This window comes from Anarhichas minor, unplaced genomic scaffold, assembly GCF_050575085.1.
Source record: "Anarhichas minor isolate MPS153535 unplaced genomic scaffold, ASM5057508v1 ptg000011l, whole genome shotgun sequence".
NCBI lineage: Eukaryota > Metazoa > Chordata > Actinopteri > Perciformes > Anarhichadidae > Anarhichas > Anarhichas minor.
In genome coordinates, this window is record NW_027466457.1 from 11766194 (window position 1) to 11784494 (window position 18301).

The 18301-nt window shown below is 43.3% G+C and overlaps 1 protein-coding gene across 1 annotated transcript in view; it reads left to right on the plus strand.

Annotated features, from left to right (window-relative positions):
* kcnq1.2 (potassium voltage-gated channel, KQT-like subfamily, member 1.2) overlaps window positions 1-18301 on the plus strand; it is a 148503-nt gene that overhangs the window by 114243 nt on the left and 15959 nt on the right. The window lies entirely within an intron of this gene.

Consider the following 18301-nt stretch of genomic DNA (forward strand, 5'->3'; position numbering starts at 1 on the left):
ATTTGCTTGTGTCTAGGCACCAGAGCACCTCAGTGATGTCACCCACTTATTTGCTGTCTATTGTCTAGGCTTATTGTCTTTCCTAACCAAATACTGAGCTGACAATGCAAATCAAAGCCACCAGTAATTTCCTTTTATTCATCATAGACCATACATTCGTCAGATGGCCATCGGCTATACTCATTACTGTGTGTTCAAGTGCTACCTCTTTGCATAGGATGTCCATTGACAAAAAGTCTTTGATCAGTCAGCTTTTGTCTGCGCTAGTACTTTGAGGTTGGCTTGGTGCGCCAGGGCCATCAAAGAGAAGGACTGAACACAACTGCCAAAGCAGGTTATCCTTTCCCTACAGCACTAGCCGAACAGGTTACACATTAACCAGCTCCCTTGCTGTCGTGAGCAACATTTATTGCAGAATAATACCCCACTTCAGTGTGAGATGGCAGTGGGGAAAAGCTTAAAATATCATCTAGTTTTAGTGCCACAGGTAACATATTGAGCAGCAAAGGGCACTGAAACCGTTCAATAGAGCTGCAAGTTATATAGTAGTTAATCTAGTCATTGAGGAAGTCATGTCTGTGAGTATAACAAAGATTTTAGGAAAAACTCAATACTTAACAGAAGCAAAGACAAATAAAATGTGGCCCCTTGAAGCAGAAACACACTTCCCAATAGTATCTGTTGTCTATGGTCATATGGCTTTCAGGCTGGATGAGTGACAGATTAAGGCTTTTATTGTGTTTTAACAATTGTTATTCATTGACTTGTGCTAGACGTTTCTCAGTCCATAAAGTACGCAACAGCAGCCTAAAGAAAATGTTGCGTCGGCTAATTATTTAAAACACACTACTCAAAACAAACAGATATGAAATGGACTTGTTTTGGGTATTGGAAATAATTGGGGAATAGTTCAAGGCATTCTTGGAAGTATAAAAGAAGGGAACAGATGATCCTACTGAAGACAAAAGTCTGTTGGTGACCAGATCAAATAGAAAACCATTTTTCGTACGCACTGCTTGACAAAAATGAAACAAATGTAATAATATAAAGTATGATAACTGACTTTAGTCTTTGAGAAACAAGATTACAAGGTTACATCCAATCTGTGTGGAGCGATGGGGAGAAATCTGACGTAATCTTTGTTTCTTCAGCGGAGCAGAAGCTTCAGTGGTCGTTGAGGATGCTTTATGTACGTCATCATGTATTCGCTAGATCCTTTTCCATTGCACTTTGATGAATTTTTCTTTTATCGATACAGCAACTTTCCCACCTCAGCCAAGCGTAAAATCCTTTTTGCAATATAGCAAGATTTTCTCAAAATTTTTGCGATACCACTCAGGGTTTGTTTCTGCGCAAATTGAAAATGTGCATAATAACCATTGGATGGAAATGCACCTTGTGTGATCAAAGCCCTGATCGCCTAATATTAAATGGTGAACTATCTCGTAGTTCATTTTCCTTTAAATTGTCCCTACTTTCCATTTTCTATTGGAGGCATGCAGTAAAAAACAGAATAATGGGAGAGAACCCTAATAAAGCTTTGGCCTTGTGCCCCCAAAAAACCCCCTAATGACTTGATTTGACTAACCTTAGCCTAACCAGCTATCAGCCCTTTTACCCGAGATGGAAAGCTCATTTGGGCCTTTTCGGAATGGCTGAAATGGGCAGTCCCACTGTGGTTGTGAGGGGAGAAGAGTTTGGAGCACCGGGATAAGATGCCTTTCTGATATGTCAGCATTACGTAGCCCCAGGGTGTGGTTTATAAGTACATGACTGTGGCTGCTGCTCAAAGTCTGTAGTATGGGTAAATCATTGGCATATTTTGTTGGTGGTGTAACGTCTTTGGTATTACGCGGAGGTTTTGAAGGAGGGAGGATGCTTAAGAGTGACATTAGTGACAAATATCCAGCAGGTTCTAAAATATTTCCTACTCCCTGGAATATGTTTGCAGTCTCAACTGAAAACAACCCTTCAAAAAATGTGTAAGCCACGCACAGACATTTGCATTAAGCCTTATTTGACAGTCTCAGTCTGTATTTGCTTGGGATCTGCAGTGTTTTTGTCAGTTCCTATTTATTTACACTTCATGTATGTTCGCATACCAACGCTAATATGCTTTACATATCAATAGATAGCTTGCATCTGCTAATTGTTCCCAGAAAGTACCTAGCAGCGCTAGCCGAGGAGGGCCCTGTGTATGAATAGCCCGTAATTGCAGCTCGATGGAAAACACTAATGCAGCTCGTAAAAAACAGGACAGGGCACTTAAGACTGGTACAATTACTCTTTCCAACAGACAAACAAAGCCAATAAAACACACCATGCAGCACACTCTTCAAGTCATCAGGCTTCTGACCTACAAACAAGAGGCAATCAATCCAAACTACTCTTCCCAAAACTTTTCTCCATTGTATTCAAATTAATTTAAAAAGCCCCCACAAAAGGAAGAATTGTTCATAACTATAAATCTGTTCAAGATGATGACAGAGTGGGGGTTGCAGTATTAATAGTATTGCATTTGGAAGCTTGGACCCATAAAAATATTAATTTGGCAGTAAGTCATCAAGACTGTGAAGAGGCAGAGAGAGAGAGAGAGAGAGAGAGCCTGAGCCTCTGGGTATTTTGTCAGACCCATGCAAAGCAATCAACTGAGCGTGCTGCAGTCGTAGCAGATAAGGTCGTGCTGCAGGCTCTGCAAGCCATTAACCATTTGATGGTCATTAAGTCATTAATCTCTGTACAGTAGTTTTCCTGGCACAGTGGTCCCCATTTTGAGAAATGTCCAATGTAACTGCTGAATTGAATCATGGGGTCACAACAGACCCAAAACGGCGTGCAATTTTTCAGTGCGCTTTCAACATGCTTTGTTTGTTGAAGAGTAAACTTAACCAATGTCAATGCAACTGGAGAAGTTTGCAGAGAGACGTCTGGCTGAATCACATCAAGCTAAATAGAACAGAACATGGAAAACAATGCTGGTGGCTGCATTTAGAGGACTTTTGCGTGGTAGTGATTTTTGGGCTGCTGTAAACAAGTGTGTGTGTCTGTGTTTGAATGTACTGTGTGGAGGGAGCGATGTGTGTGCATGTGCACAGGTGCGTTATGTGGTCATTGCAAATCAGTATGTGTGGTTATATTTCTGTGTGTGTGTACTCGGCCAGTCATTCCCACCCATTTCTGAAACATTCCTTCTGCTGTCCCTGACTCACAGTTCCCATGGGCTTCATTCTGCTGACTCGCCTTCCCGCCACTTTTGCTCCCCTTCTTCCTTTCACCGTCGTGTCCTCCCCCCAGTCTTTGTTTTGAACGATGGCAACATTATTTTTGAACCTCTTGTTCTAATTATCTTCTGCGATGATGGTAATGAGCGTACGTGACTTCGGGCAATGCTTTGCAGGTTTTCCCACTCTCTCTCTCTCTGGTGTTGTTTGTGTTTCTTACTGTGGTTTGTCCTCAAAGCAATTTGCGGGTGCAAAAAACAAAGGGGAGCTTGTTAGGAGCTCACAATCAATAGATTATAACTCCGTTGACTGATTGAGAAAGAACGTGGTAGAGCGAGAGTGTATGTCTGTGTGGTTTGTCGTCTCGTATTTTTGTGCATGAATGGGTATTTGTGTCATGTGTGTGTGTGTGTGTGGACAGTTTGTCGGCCTGTCTACCCTCTTGTGAAAGGGTTTTGGTGTACCTTGTAATTAATTACACTGAGTTTTAATCAAAATGAATTTAATTGGTCAGTCAACTTTGCACAAACTGTTCCAGGACTCAGGTTTAGGGTGCGTAAGAAAAACAAATTTACATCAATATATTTTATATACATTTATATATAAACTTTAAGCGCGGCAACTAACAAGATCAGTGATATTGATTAATGTGCCGATGATTTTCTCAATTCGTGATGTAGTAATCCATAAAATGTCATACAATAGCAAAAAAAAGATATTCATCAATATATATATGTTTGTGTTATTGTGCTTATTTATGTATTTGATTGCCTACTTAATGTAATGTAACAAATAAAAAACAAATGACAAAAACATTTGTTTATTTATTTATCAAAAGGTACATTTACAAATGTATTAATTAGGTTATTGTCTAATTTGTTAATGTAATTATGCCCCTCTAGTCTTCAGAGAATACTATAATGTTTAAGAAGCTGCTGAAATGTCTACTGCATGTAGCACTTTAGTCCCATTGATGGTCGGTCTGTCAGTGCACTAGTTAGTCAGTCCCCCATTTAACACTTTTTCCAAATGTAGCATATAAAATGAATTGATACTGAGTTCAATGTCTTTGGTGTGTCATTGCCCTTGATTCCTCATCCAAAGAGACAATCACTCTCGCTATAGGTCACGAGGGAATGCTTCCTTACATTTATTACACAAGGATTGTGGGTCTGGATATTTTCCTGCCACATCTATTGTGGCAGCTACAAGACCACAGAACAATAACCTGACAAGAGAAGAAATCAAGAGATGTGTCCAAGAGGGAGTGAAAAAGAAATGTCTGCTTTTGTATGGGGAGTGACGCTGGAAATGATTGCAGTGGTGTAAACTGTGTCTACCTGCGTTGCCATATGGCTCACTGCTGCTGCTGGGTGTTTATAATAAAGATAAAAAGCCAGTGGTCCTGAAGCACATCATATGGTGCCACTGTATTTTGGACAGATTGCTGAAAATAGTGAAATTGTGACAATGGCTAGACTTCCATGAAATTCGTTGTGTATGTTTATAATCCTCAGAGGATGGATTTGTTTGCTTTGGACGACCCCCTGACCTTTTGTCTAGTGCCAACGTCAAGCCTCATATGTAATATTGATTTAATAAGACAGATTGCCATGACATTTGTGAAGCCATACGGGCACATGGGGATAAACTTCGGAGCTTATAGAATGTTGTCTTTTTCATTCAATAGTTTTGAATGATTTTAGGACGTAATGAACATTGCAGCCTCTAGGGGGGCTCCAGGCTTTGAGTCTTGTTGGACCACTTCTGCAAACAAAGAGCAGCATGATTGAGATGAGATTTCCTCCGTTTTCTTTATCTGTTTTAGATCTATCCCTGCAGTCATAACTTTATGGTTTTGTCCTATCCAATCAAATAGTACAGAAAGTAAAATGGAGAAACCCTAATCTTTGTAAAATGTGTAACATGTGAAATGGTGTAAACCAACTGTGAACTTTCCTGTCCTACCTTACATTGATACTATCCTCAGGCAGCCAGCCGCCACATGCACCGTTTCTTCACTCCTATCCCCTGCAGTCCTACTACAATTCAGCCCCGTATCACATTCCCGCTGTCCATCACTGGCACAAGGCCCCCGCTTAGCAGCAGAGAAAGTCCTCGGGGTCAGCTCATAATGGACCTAAATGCAGCTCATTATCCTGATAAGGCAGGGGCGGTGGCCGGGCAATGGCTGCCTGACTGGCTGGATGACAGCCACACAGCTTTGACAGGTAGACAGAGCTAGACACAGCCTTGGCGGCTATCTGATGGACCCGGCTGACAGATCCAGTTGCAACGGCCTGCTGCTCTGCAATGGAAAGGACTGGAAACTGGACGCCGCCGAGCAACACAATGATATCTCCAGTCCTGGCCCTCTGCTGTGTGATGGAGTGTTGTGAATATGACTCTGTCTTCCCTCCCGATGTGAGCCCTGCAAAACATGTTAAGATTAATAAGTCAATTTACTGCGTCATAGGTGTGGGACATATAAAGTCAGTGGGTGTTTATGTAAATTATGTGTTGCATTAGTAGGATTGTTTTATATTACAAATATCAAGGAGGGAGATTTTTGCTCGTTTTGTTCCAGTTTGCAATGAGAGTATATATTAAGGTTTTAAGATCTTGCTAAATTACAACAAATTCACCATTTACTTACCCAGAATCTTTAACGGGAGGATGTCCATTTTTAAAATGACCACATTGAAAGAAAAGACCAGAGTCTAATTAACACATATTCATATTACACGCATATTGATCATAACACATGTTCACAATCCATGTTATCCATCGTTTCGTTGTACTACCAGCTTGAGAAGACCATTCCACATTATGCTAACATCCTATAGAAAGGTCAATGGGTGGTCAAAGGTTAAAGATTTCTTGAGGCAGGTGTAATTCACCTGATGTTAATGGAGTGATATTCCTTGTCCTGTAAGATCTGTCCAGCTCTTGAGGAAAATTAATCCTCATTTTGGAGCAACAGTTAAGCTCATTGTATAAGGACCTTTTCACAGTATGCATGCATGATTTTCTCTCTGACTGTGGTTCAGACACAGTTGGAGGAAGGCCACGTTGCCCCGTCGCTATCAGGCCTTGCCATCAGGCAGGAGGAGGCGTGGGTGGGGGGTGGGGGGGAACTGTCAACAGCCCCAGGCCCCCGGGCATCTAAGTAGCCACAGATTCTCTTACAGCCAGATGTCAGCCATAACACCACCACACACTCTCACTCACTGATCAACTTCTCTGTGTCTCGCTCACCCATAACAATATCCTCTCTGCCCTTAGGTGTGTGTGTGTGTGTGTGTGTGTGTGTGTGTTCGTGTGCCTCGAGTTTCTCTTTATCTACACTGCCTGTGTGTGTGTCTCTGTGGTTGTACATGCGAGGGTGTGTGTGTCGGCCCGCGTTGATGTGCCCGGTGGAGGCATGTTGGGCAGATGCCGACTTTCCGACAGTGGGCGTTTGGCAGCCGTGGAAGAGGGGGGTTACGAGGGCACGACTGTCATTTAATGTACAAATCGTACTCCTCCCTCTTGCCTTTGGCACACACTGCTCTCGTATAGGGTGACGAGGTAAGAGATAGCTGCAACTGGTATGCTTTGGGCACTACGCACACAAAAAACACACTCTACTGTTCAGACACATACAGCGCACACAAGCATCAAGAAAAGAAACCCCGCACAAGCTAAATGCACCAATAGAAAATCATTGTACACACACACACATACTGATACCTGCTCATGTTACATGGTTTTATACCTTACAGTATATATTGTACTAAGCTTTCAAAAGGGGAGGTATTTTGAGGTTAAAGAGGTATGTGACTTGATCAAATAATGGTTGCTGAATAGGTATCATGCTGCTCAGCATATTCTACCGCAATCGCTCAGAGCCATCGTTTTGACAAAGCATTCCTTGTGAAGGTAATCTTCATTGGAAAAGCAGTGATTTGAAAAACAAAATAATCCATTTCTACAACCATTTACATATACGGAGATAAACCTGACTATTATTGCCATCTCCAGTGTAAGTCCACATTATCCAGGTGCATATAGGCTACCCGCACGCCTCTTTTCCCCCCCAACAGGCTTACAATGTGCCTAAACAGATTAAGAAATGTTTTTTTCTCTTAGATGTTGATCTTGCGGGCCTTTTCATTGTCTGCTGCAGACTCGCTCCCCTCCACACCTTCATAAGATGCAAAATACTTAATTACAGCTCTCTCACAGACGTACAATTACAGCTGACTGCTTTTGGTCTTTTTGCACACACCAACAAAGGCATGGAATATCACATAAAGTCTCATCTGTCATTTGAACTTGAATGAAAGCCAAGCCACCAGCGATATTAACGTCTGCTATTTCAACTCGGCATTATTTAAATGAAGTCTAGCTGGGAGGACAGATGTCGGAAGTTGCATAGTGTTCCGATGTGACAAAAGTGACCGACACTCTCTATTTCTCACACACACGTATATACATACATACACACACAGCACCCACCTCTGTTTCTCACATCACTCTGAAGTAGCTCCTTGTTCACCTCTGATGGGAGAGGTGGGGGAGGAAGCGAGAAATGGCAAAAAAGAGACAGAAATGCAAGAAAGGGTGGGAGTTGACCTTTAGGTCCTGCTGAAGCAAGCTCTGTAAGTGAGGGGGCGGGTTGGCTGAACTAAGTGGCTGATTCATTTCCCCAGAGACCCCTTCCCCCAAGCCCGTGCAGACACAAACACACACCCTCTCCCCTGTGGATGGATCAAGTGATCCAGGTGCTGGCCTCTGCAGAGATGGCAACAGGACCTCTATTGACCCCGAGGGAGCCCAGCTGGGGTGGAAGGTCAAGGCAGAATCCTCCCACTGTCTGTCCGTGTGTGTTTTTGGCGGTGAAGACCACAGGCGGAGCCTCAGGAAATATGGCTGCCCCTGGGCCCCGCCTGACCTCTTGTCATCTTTTAACAACAGAGAAGACCAGGAGAAAGGAGAAACTGAAGTCTCAACGTTCAGCTGAGTTCAGAAGTTTAGGTGTAAATGCGCCTGTAGGGCTGGAAGAATCCAGCAGCAGTTAAAATGGAGTTAATGTCTCAGTGCCAGTGGAACCAGAGGTTATAGTATAAGTTCTAATAAAGTTAAGTCAGAGATAGTTTGAATATACTGTCGATTAATGATATAGTCTTTTTGTGGTTTTGAATGTACCCCTTGTCATTGGCTATACCTGCCAACCAGGCAACATTTTCATTTGTCCCACTCTATGTCTAAATACACTTTTCTATCAACCCTGTGTTTGTTCAAGACGAGGGCCTTCAACATTCAGCATCACGCATATGAACTTGGCACGCAAATGAACTTGTTCTCCTCCCCCACCCGTCTTTTCCTTCTCCCCCTTCCTCCCTCCTCCTTCTCCATCCCTGCCTGGTCGGTGTTTCCTTTCAGCTTGATGCTAAGGCAAGCAGCTGTCTTGTTTTGGGTTACGGTGAGTGACGCTCAGGTAACAAAAGCTCAACGCTGCCCCGTCAGCACTCTGCCCTCTGTCAGCAGTGTGCTGTAGCAGATGCTAGCTGAGGTAGTGACACGATGCCTGGAACAGACAGCGCTGAGGGCTTCATAAATTAGAAATGATCACTTTGTGAATAGGATAATGGCCATACATTAGAAATGCTTGGTGGGGGGAAGAACAAATAGCATCAGGAAGTTATTCCATCGTCACAAACAAGTTGAGATACACCTGTGACAGAAATTGTGAAGATGGTTTCTAGCTTTTACACTGAGTTTTCCATATAACAGTGGTCAACCAGCCATTTGAATTGTGCTGATCAGAGGCACAGCTATTTTTCGTTACTGCTTGGGAGCCATTCATGGGCAGAGGCAGAGTTATAGGTCAAAGGTTACAATGTTCTTATGTCCAGCTAAATGACCTGGGGTTGACAACATAAACTGAAGAGCAAGGCAAAGTTAGTCTTGATGGTAAGTGGAAAACCCATTCGTAAAGGGCTCTATGTTGGATTTACGTTAGAGAGACTTCAATAATCAAATGGAAACGTAGAGAAGAGACATGCGTTATACTGTTATGTGGTTTATAAGTAGCGTTATCCGAGAGGGGGTGCTGGCACCAAAATAAACAAGTAGCATGGAAAATGGAGCAAGTGAATTCCCCATCGCTTTAACGTAATGGGCCTGCTGAGTGAAGACCGCCTGTATGGATGTGGCACAGTGTCGTGAAAGTTGCACGTACATGATATAGACGGGGTTGCAAGTAGGAAACAGACGATAGCAAACACGAAGCATCTGCAGACTGAATAATTACAGACTCAACAGAAACAAAGATGGTAAAGACGCTTGAGCGCACACACACACACACATACACACACATACAAGTTGTGCAGTGAGGACACAGCGGGGTTTTAAAGATAAAAAGGGATAGACTTTACACACTCAAGCTCACCCCCCCTCCACTTTGTGTCGGTTCCAAACAGAGACCCGAAAGATACTCCTCACAAAGATGCTGAGTGGCAGGAAGAAAGGGAGAAAAGGGGCTCAAAGAGAAAGACGGAGTGGCACCTAGTAAAGGAAGAGACAGCGTGTCTTTACTACTTCCTGCTGCCTGGCAGCTGAAGCTGAGAGGAAGATCCTCGTCTCCTTTTGCCTCCTTTTAATTATGGCCAATTACAAGGCTAGCACGCCAGGACGTATTACACGGCAACCAAAGAGCCCCCCTCGAGTATGTTTGTGGGACTGAGGCGCATGTTATGGTGGTTTAGCGCAGCAACGTTTCCAAGGCCCGGGCTCCGAGGGGCCTTTGCAGTTCTCTTTTTGTGGTTTTAATGAGAACTGAAAGCATGAAAATGCAGCAGTAGAAATAGGCCCCCTACTATAAATGAGCAGCACTCTTCTCTATAGTTCACCAGAGGCCAGCTTTCGAGGTAACAGGGAGACAATGCTCCTACACATGTGTCACTCCTCGAGCTACGCTATTGTAGCTGGTAATGTCTTCATCATAATTGTGCATGATGGAGAGGTAAAGGGGCAACGAGACAAAAGGGCTGAAATGGTGGTCCTCGAGATGTTGCATAATAGGAAGAGAATGAGCTGAATAAGGTCTCCTGTTATATCCCAATACGTCCTGATATGTTGGAGGGGCAGCATGGTATGTGTGTTCTTAGTGTATCAATCCATTACGCCTGTAGATCTAGGGATGCAACTATATATGTTCTATATAGTTATTTTATATTAGTTATTTTATGGGACTTGCAGAAATTGATCAGGTTGAAGTTGCTGTCTTGTCTTGTGTGAGCAACTTAAACAGACAGCATGATAGTTGGGAGGGATGGGACCTTTAACCTTAAAGATTAATGAGACCTGTGTTGTGGCAACATGCACAACTGTAATATCTTGTGTTTGAGCGAGACTGGGGGCTTTATCTCATGCCATCTTCTCCATCTTCCCAAAATATAATAATTGTTTGTTTTTGTTGACTACCAGTTTTCAATTTCCATTTCCAACTGGGATGGATAAAAACTTTGTGACATGTATACTAAAGAGTTTTATACTCTTCTTTAGAAACATACAAGTCTATTTATTGGCACACATTGTGTGTTACATCCCTCCTCCGGTTGGCCGGTGTTAATAGGGCTGTTTGAGGCCTCTCTTGGCTCTTTTGTAGCTTTGAGTGTTCAGACACCTCCTTGGCATGAGGTGTGAGGGCACGGCGGCTGGGGAGGGCCAAGTTTGTGTGTTGCAGACACGGATTCAACAGAAGAGAGCTTGTCATGTGCCAGAGTGTGACAATGCAGCGTGATGTGAGGTGGGTGGTCACTCCATTAGGCCGCGTCATTCCCTCCACTCTGTAAATTTATAGCACCTGATGATGTGGTGACTTCACATCATCCATAAACACTGACCTAACTCACAGAGTAGAGTTTTCCCTCCTTGTTGTGCCTTTAATGTCAAGCACATGTGGATGTCTCATTGATGCCCCTTTGACTCAAAAAATAAAAATCCTCATGAATTCATACAACTGATAGATTAGTATGTATTAGCAATAAAGAAAAGGAGTTGAACTGAATTAGATCAAGAATAGTAAAATGACAATATGAACTGTTGGTTTGCCCACAGTGGGCCTGATCGTACATTTCCATGACACTCTCCTTTCCTTCCTTTCCTCCCTCTTCCAGCTGCAGGCTTGACTTAGCATTAGCTTTTAGTGGTGCACGGAGATGTCTGTGGCACAGCATGCTAAGACAAAGCACCCTCTGATATCAAATCACCTCATCTCCAGCTCACTGGGCCAGTTTTGGGGAGGAGGGGTTCCTAGACTTTGGAGGGCATTGCGGGCCTCTGATTTACACCCTGGTGCTGCAAAAAAAACAGATGAATGCCTCACAATAAGAGGAACATTGTTAAATCCCCAGCAAAGGAGGAGAGAGGAAGGAGAAAGATAGAGAGCAGGAAATAAAACGGGTTAAGGAGACCTGTGGAGATACCCAGTGGAGTGGTGCCAGAGCTGTTACACTTTTAGTGGGTTTAAGCTTATTTATGTGATAATAAGCAGGATTTGAACTGCATTTGAACCACAGAGATCACAATAAAAACGTGAATCAAATCCCCAAATCGCCATCTGCCTTCTATCTCAAAACACATATTTCCTTTTTCTCTTCCACAATATTTTTATTTAAAATCATAAACACGAGTTGCCTCTGTAGTGACCTTGGGTGTTTTTTTTGGTGCGAGAGCAGGAGCCCCCACTTTTTTAAGTGGCCGATTAGGCTCCGCCCTCCCGGTAGTGTGGAAACCGCTCCGACAGGAAGCTCACACCAAACATTAACGGGGCTCTGACGTCAGTTATCCATTACACATCCCGTCTGTCACCAAACTTCAGTCACCTCCGCTTGTTCTCTATTTGTCCGCTGCCACTTGCATTCTAATCCAGCATCTGAATTTCAACTTTTTCTTTTAAATTTGTCATTTTTCTGCTTTCTCTCTTCCACCTATTTGTCTCTCTCTCTCTCCCTTCTTCCCTGTCGCCCTCTCTATCACGTAAACACACACGCTTTCCCCAGACTGAGCTCATCTAATCGGCATCTTATCAGCCATCTTGTGAGCGTGCCATTGTTATGACTAGAGTTGTTTCTATTCCCAGAACAGGGCTGACACTGAAATAGAACATTCCCATAAAGCCTCTCCGTGTAGTTGGTCAAACATTCCTCCAAATACCAGTTTCAGTAAGTCATCATCATCTTCCGCTCATCCCTGAGCTCATCCCTCCTACGATGTTTTTTGCATCAAAAGCCGTGAGATTTTTGTGTATTAAAAGAACAGATGAGCTGTGCCAAGATGAGTTGTTGCTATTGGGCAGAGAAACAATGCATTCCTCTGACTTGTGCCACTTGAGTCAATGTTGCAGTGGGATCTGTAAATGTTTAGCTTAATGTAAATGCAGATGTTTTCGAAACGCTTGCAAGTGTTTATTACGTGCTCTAGCCGAGACATGACATTGAGCAGTCTGATAACTGTCAAGGTGGTTTGTGTAACTGACCTGTATCATTATTCAGTTCAGTAAAAGGACGAAATACGACTCGCAGGACGGATGTGATTGGTGTTTTTTTCACCAGGAGTGCCTAAAAAGAGAATCAGTTAGAGCCTGCAGGCCATCCATTTATGTGTCAACCTTGCTCCTCAGTGTACGTCACATTCTCTATTTCATTGTCAATTACCACAAAGGCACATTTTCATTCCAGTTCCAACTGAACTTTTCTGTCCAACATCAGCTCACAGTTCGGTTTCCCTATCCCTTATCTTCTCCTCTTTTAATTCCACCTTTAACATGTGGCCTCTCACACACTAATGCTCCGAGCTACTAGCGCGAGAGAAAAACAATGAGCCGGAGGTCCGACTGTGTTCGCCTCTCCGCCCGGTGGAGCCTTTGATGGGGCCAGGGGTAGCCAGTGAGTGTGGAGCCTGGAGAGCCGAGGGGGGCTCGGGGGCAAGCAAGCAGCCGTTCCACCCCTAAACCCCTGTAACTCCATCTTGGGTCATGAGCTAGGGGAGAGGCAGGCACGTGCCACAGGAGCGCCGGAGGGCCCCCCGGCCCCGCTGTTGCTTTTGGACGATGCGGCGTTGCTAGCCTGCTATTGAGCCGGACCCGGTGTCGAGTTCTTCATGGGGCCTCCGAGATGAGACGATGAGATTTTGTACAGGTGCTGCTGCCTAAATGAACACACACACACACACACACACACACACACACACATGATCCTCAGGAAGATTTGCACAGCTGCGTGAAGGAGACCGCTCCCTTGCCAAACGTAGCAGCGGCCCTCTGTGAAGTGCACTCCAACACACACAGATGAAGAGCGGCTGCTCCTCCTGCACCGGCACACAGCGCTCACCAGGCAGCACAGGAAAAATAAAGTTCAAGGGCCTGGCCCTGCACTCCTATTACATTAATTACTTTTATGTGTTTATTCAACTCACACTAAAAAGGAGTCTCCAGATACATCGTGCTCATTTCTGTCTTGTTAGTTTCCTTTTCTTTTATGGTTTTTGATGACTATTGGGTACTTCTGTGTACACGCACTATGTGATCAAAAGTGCGTGTTTGTATTTGTGTCAATATTTCTATATCCATGCACATACCACGTTACCTACGAGGTGTGTATGAGGATGCAAAGGATCAATGCTGTTGGTGTTGAGGCAGCGTTAAGAGTATCCTTTGCGCAGACAGGTAATCAGCTCACGACACATGAAGTGGAAAGTTCCTGCCCGTTTTTAAACGGATCTCTGGGAAATGATTCGTCATCACGTGCTGCAGCTGTACGCCTCACTGCCGCTCAGTGGGCAGAGCGGCAGCACTGGAACATCTGTCTCTCTGTTTCTGTCTGTCTCTCTCTCCCTCACACTCCCGGCCCTCTCTCTCTTTTCTCTGCTTCTTCATCTGTTTCATCAGATGTCTCTCACACTTTTTTCCATTTTCTCTCTGTCTTCAGTATTTGCGCCGTTGATTCTCTACCCCTCTCACATTCCTTCGTTTTTTTTTTTTCTTCGTTGAAATATATCATTGAAATGGCAAAATCCTCAATCCACAAACCTCATTCATTTTTCATATTTAATTAATGTCAATGGTGCATCATACCTCAGGGAGATTTGTATCGTGTGCTCATCCATATACATGCGATGAGTGGCATGAAATGTCATGCCTCCAGGACCATAGTAACAGCTGAAAATAGCAAAACAGGAGCATGGATTACATAAAGTACAGAATGTGCAACAGCATAAAACAAACAATAAGTAAGTGCATTGCGATATACTTGTATGTACATACATAAGGCACGTGCTCTTCTTTAAGCACTTAAAGCATTTTTTTGCACAAGCTTTAATGCATTTAAAGCAGTGAATTAATATCATCCACCAAAAAAAGTCAAATAATAACAGAAAACATTAGCGGTCTTTCTGTCTTCACCCTTCGCACATACACAAGCGCCCTCTCATCCACAAAAATGAAGAGATCAAAACCACAGCACACATATCATGCCGCCCTCTACACACAGACACACACACTCTGTCTTTGAGTTTTAGCCATTCACCACTCTGCACGCCCTCCCCTTCCTCCTGTCAGCCCACTCCAGATGTGCGAGGACAGAGGGAGCCCAGTCGTATTCAGTCAGTCACTTTCTCCCCAGAGTGAGAGTGAAACACCACCTGTGTGTCTGTCTGCATACGTTTAAATAAGCCAGAGCCATAACCATCTAGCTCACCGCAGGCCAGCAAGAAAGCCTCGCTGATGGCTTCCCAAGCTGGAGGACAGTGAGGAGAGTTTTTTTGTTTATCATTGAGTTTCAAAAATCTTATTTCGTTAAAACAAATGAAACAAATTTTTGCAGAAAGGACTTTTTATCCACACAAACAGTTTTTGTGACGCTTCGACAGTCCTTTGTTTTTAATAAGACAATTTGCTTTGGAAATATTGTAATTCATTGAATTTGAAAATGTAAACTTGATTCATATTGAACAACACATCCTAATACCGATGAATACCTCTGTAAACGACTCCCAAAATTGCATATATGACCAGCAACAGGCAGTTTTAAACATGTGGTTGATGTGAACTGAAACTGAAACACTACTTTGTTAGGTTTAGGCAACAAAACTACCTAGTTAAGGTAAAGATAACGGTTTGGGTTAAAATAACATCATTTAGGTTTCAGAAAGACAAAGGGTTTTAAACCAAAAAATAATAAATCAGGGTCAAGAGAAAAAGGAGTTTGCTTACAAACACAGAGGTGAGAAGGAAGTAGAGGGGAAAAGAACAACACAGTCCTGCTGCAGTCCCTCTGAGTATTCCTCCCTCTCCCCTCGATGCTCAGCCATTGCAGGCCCCAGCAGAGTGGTGATCCAACACCATGCTTGATAGCCCAGAGGGACCAGGCCTAAATCCGATACTGGGCCTCTTAACACACGCATAAAATCAGCACATCCCTCCGCCCGGTGAAAACGCTCCATATTCTTTCACCTTTACGACAATAGTGACTTCATTCGTGTGCCATTTGGATGAGGCTATCCCCGAGTCTGTTACTCAGAGTATTTATCTAATGTGAAGAATATTTTAATAAGTCAGATGTAACCAAGAAAGTTGATGATGTAGAGTACAGTGCTTCGTGAGGAGAGAAGGAGCTGCCCAGTCCTATTTACTCCAGTACTTCATCAATTATGTGCATTCACTTACACCATTCAACAGCTCAACAAGCTGTATGTAATTCTGCTGTTTTATTTTAGTCATAAAGTTAAATGTGTACCAGGATGAATAAACATATTTTGGTCATGAACGGATAAAAGGGTTTAGTCAGGTTTGCTACATAGTAAAGTGGAATGTTTGAACTTATTCTTCCCCTGGAAACGCTGAAGATGATCTTGCCCTTGACAAGAGTGATAGCCTTAAAATGTATTTGTCATGCCAGAATAATCCCCATGCTTTGGATGAGTGACATAAAGGAACTGGTTTTCCTGTTATCACAGGCTTGAGTTACTTCTCACGATTGTTCAGTGTTATCATGTGAGGGTGAGTGCCGCAGTCGGCATGCTTTCTCCTACTTGTTGCAACTGTTTGATGTACTGCTTCACTCCACGCTCCAAGTATCATCGCTCTGGAAGCACTCTTTTGTGGCTGCTTCCAAACAGCGGAGTATCGCAGGCAGAGGAAGACGTTGTTAGAAAGCGATCCTGGATATGATCCTAATAAGTAACCACAACGGGCTGCAGGGTTAAAGCGTGTCATCGACCATCGCTGCTCTCTGCTAACTGCTGAGCTAACTTACTAAACTCCACAACAAATCTCAGAGTTTGCCGCCACAAAGCCCAGGTCAAGAGGCCAGTGAGACAAACAAACCCTTGTCTGCCTTTCTGTTTGGACAAGGATTTGTTCCGGAAAAGCCTTCACTCTGTCTTCCTTCCTGAGGTGTTTATTTGCACTTGGGTTCCCACCGGCACCTCAGCTGTTTACAGTGTTTGTTTGAATCGTTTCTATTTCATTTTCAAAAAAGAAAACAAAATTATTTTGGACAATGCTGGTTTGTTTCTTGACCTATAAATATTTCCAGACGGGCAACCGGACAGACATCCTTCCCATCATTGGAGGTCAACCAATTAGCTGAAGGAAGCCATTGGTCGTTGGTTTCTTTAATAGCTGTGGTTTCATGTGTGACCTCACTGGGCAAGTGTAAAAATATCAAAGCCACATCCATGAAATACACTAGTCTACATTCATGCTTCTTCTGTTCTACTTCTTGTAAGTAATGTGAGTTTGAATTAAGATTTTTTTTTTTGAGCCTTCAGACAATTGAGAAAACTGCTGTGAGTTTCCCCCTGTATTTATACTCTTGCATGTTGATTTAATTCAATGACTTCCACAGTTTTTATTTCTACAGTTTATTTTCCCAACACTGTAACACAACTGACACTTACAATGTTTTCATTATTGAGTAATCTGTTAATCATTTGACTGTTTATTCATTTATTCCTTCTAAATGGGAAAGAGGTTGGAAATATCAAAGTTCTCAATGCCCAAGTTGGCGCCATCATCATATAGCTTATTATGTCTGACTGACAGATCCCAATGAGAACAGAGAAAGGCAGTAAATCCTCCAATGATCTTTGAATGATGTGTTTTTTATCCAGGCTTTTAAGGAGTTTTGCTGATCATTATAGTTCCCTGGATAAGAGCTGGTGTAATTCCCTAAAATGAAAATGCAATTAGTGTGAGACGGGGGAGATTACTTCCCACTAATTAGAACGACTCATCTCTGCCTGATTCAGCCTGATGCAGTTGAGCTCCTCACAGACTAAAATCTATGGGAGTATCACTGTCGGCTAAGTTTTGTTCTCCTGTCGACTCCAACCCATTTTCAGCATTGGGGAGCACAGAGACATTACACGATCATCGAGCAGTTTTTCCTTCATTCTTAACCATTCTTTCATTGATTCAAACATTGACTGAAAGCGCCCTTGTCTTCTGTGTGCACATCCACCACCGATCTTGGAGCACATCATCCCAGGTATTTGATTCAGTAGTGTGCTGTCATGAGGGGTCCGGATGTTAGGGGTTGGCTACAGAGAGGTTAATCAGGATCAGAGCTCAGACCCACCGGCCTTGTTCAGAACCAGCAAAGCATACAGCTCACTGTTTTCACAATACACCCTTAGCTGCCATTAGTGCTGTGTCACCAGACAGGGCCTTGTGTGTGACAGTGTGCCTGTCTGTCAGAAAAAGAGATATGAGTTTCAGGAATCAGGAACCTCCATACACACACACACACCTACGTATTCAGTCACATGAATTCACCCACACACACGTTTAAGGGGGATGAGTCTCATTAGCCACCTCCTGTTTCAAGTTTTATTTTGAGGAAGTAGAGGCCAGTGGAACCCTGCTTACTCATGACAAAACATAACTGGCCGACTCAAATTTACACTAAAAGGCCATTATGTGACTTGTATTGTCCAGCAAATTCACTTGCTTCCCCTTTTGTGACTTTTGGCCCTTAGGTTACCTCGAGTTAATATTCCACACAGACACTTTCATCTCATATAACGTGAAA